Source organism: Propithecus coquereli, unplaced genomic scaffold (assembly GCF_000956105.1).
Source record: "Propithecus coquereli isolate 6110/MARCELLA unplaced genomic scaffold, Pcoq_1.0 Scaffold449, whole genome shotgun sequence".
In the NCBI taxonomy this organism is placed as follows: domain Eukaryota; kingdom Metazoa; phylum Chordata; class Mammalia; order Primates; family Indriidae; genus Propithecus; species Propithecus coquereli.
The window spans coordinates 1,278,360-1,280,193 of record NW_012150274.1 but is presented as its reverse complement, the minus strand read 5'-3'; positions in this window follow the sequence as shown (position 1 = coordinate 1,280,193).

Here is a 1,834-nt window from a genome sequence, read left to right as displayed (position 1 = left end):
AGTTGCTGGGGACAGCAGCAGGCGACAGCTGGGCCTCCTCAAGGCCACCAAGGGCTGGGAGGGCAGGGCAGCCACCTGTGTACAGCATGGGCAGAGCGTGGCAGCTCGAGGTCTCGTGTGCTGGGGGTCATGAGGGGAGCAGCCCCTCCTGGGTGGTGGGCGCCATGCAGGCCTGTGGCGCCTCCGGCTGCTTCCAGGGCATCCCATGCAGTCCCAGCAGGGAGGGTGAGGTTTCGGTGCCAACTTGAATATATAAACCTGTAGGGAGTTACGTTAAATACACACTTCAAAAGTGACACGTGAAGGCATGGGTGATTCAGGATTCTCTTCCGTACAGTTCATGAGACGTGTCGCTACCGCCTGGAATCTGCTGACGCTGCCCTGCAGGCCGTGGGGTGGCTGTCTTTTCAGAGGAGGACGATGCCTGAGCACCACGTATCTGCCCATTGGTTACTCAGAAGGCACGTTAAAGTGTCACCTGCAGTCCTGACCTCAGGCCCTGAAGCAACCAATCGCTGGCTGGCCTGCCTCTCCCTCACCCCTGCCGCTAACGGGGACCCTGCAGTCTGGTGGGGCTGGGGGATGCTTTGGCAAGTGCGCCTGCACCACACTGTCCTTGGGGTCTGCTGGAGCAGGTGAGGGCCGGGAGGTCTTCCAGCTGGTTCGTGAGGGTCTGTTCCTCATGCCCACAGCCACCAAGGGGGAGCGTGATGGAGGGAGGGACACCGAAACCAGCACAAACTCGGTAAGCGTAGACCGGGGAGGAGGTGGCCGCGCCGGAGGCAGGCTGCATGGGCGAGGGGCTGTGCCCAGGGCACCCTGCCCTGCCTCAGTTGAAACACATGAACAGGGGCAGCAGTGAAAATAGGGAAGAAATATTTGCAACATAAGAGATTAAGGACTAGAGTCCTTAGTATTTAGAGTTTCCTTGTATTGATAAGAAAGACAAGAGCCAGTGTTGGAAAATGAGACTCCCACGAGACTGAAGAGCCAGTCAACGCATGAAAGTCGGAGCCCCACGAGGACAAGGAGAAGCCAACAAAAGCAACAATGAGGTTGTGTCACTGTTTTTTAAACAGCCTTCAAGTGCTGGGGAGGTGTTAGTTTTTGGCAAAAATTTTAAAGGATATTGAGACACTGTGCTGGTGGGTATGTAGGGAATATTCACATGTGAGTATGTGAACTGCTGTAGCCTTCCTGGAGAGGAATCTGGTAACAGGTCCTAAAATCATTGTCATGGATAAACTAGCAGGCTTGCCAAGCCTCCCTCTGGCACCTTCTGTGAGGGTGTCCTCTGGGCAGTGCCTTCTTGTCCATCCGGGTGTGGCCAGGTCACACGGCAGCTGTCCTGGGGAAGTTGTGGGTGGTTTACAAGGCTTGTTGCTAAGGAGGAAGATGCAAGAGGCCCAAATACCAAGGACTCTGATTAGAGTGACCAGGTCATGCTACAAGTTGGTAAACAGTGTCTCCCGTCCCCCTGCTGGGACACCCTGATCACCCAGAAGGCCCTGGCCCACCCCCTGTGCTGCCCTGCTCCTGGCCAGCCTGCTCTCTCAGGGTGGGCACGCTGGCCAGCACGTCCAGGCCCACCCACACGACCCCCAACGGCCACCCGTGGAAATCACCTTGGCATAGGCAAGCACCCTGGCAAAGCAGCCCCCTTGACAGGGCAGACCTGGTGGGTGGCCTGGAGGTGTGTCTAAAAGCATCCTGAGGTGTGGCTCCTGTTCTATAAAAGAAAACCCTTTAAGTGGGAATAAGCAGGTGAGTGTCATGCAACGGTGGGGAAACTGTGGCAGCCCACAATCCCTGCTGTAGCGCTGCTAGGAGGAGC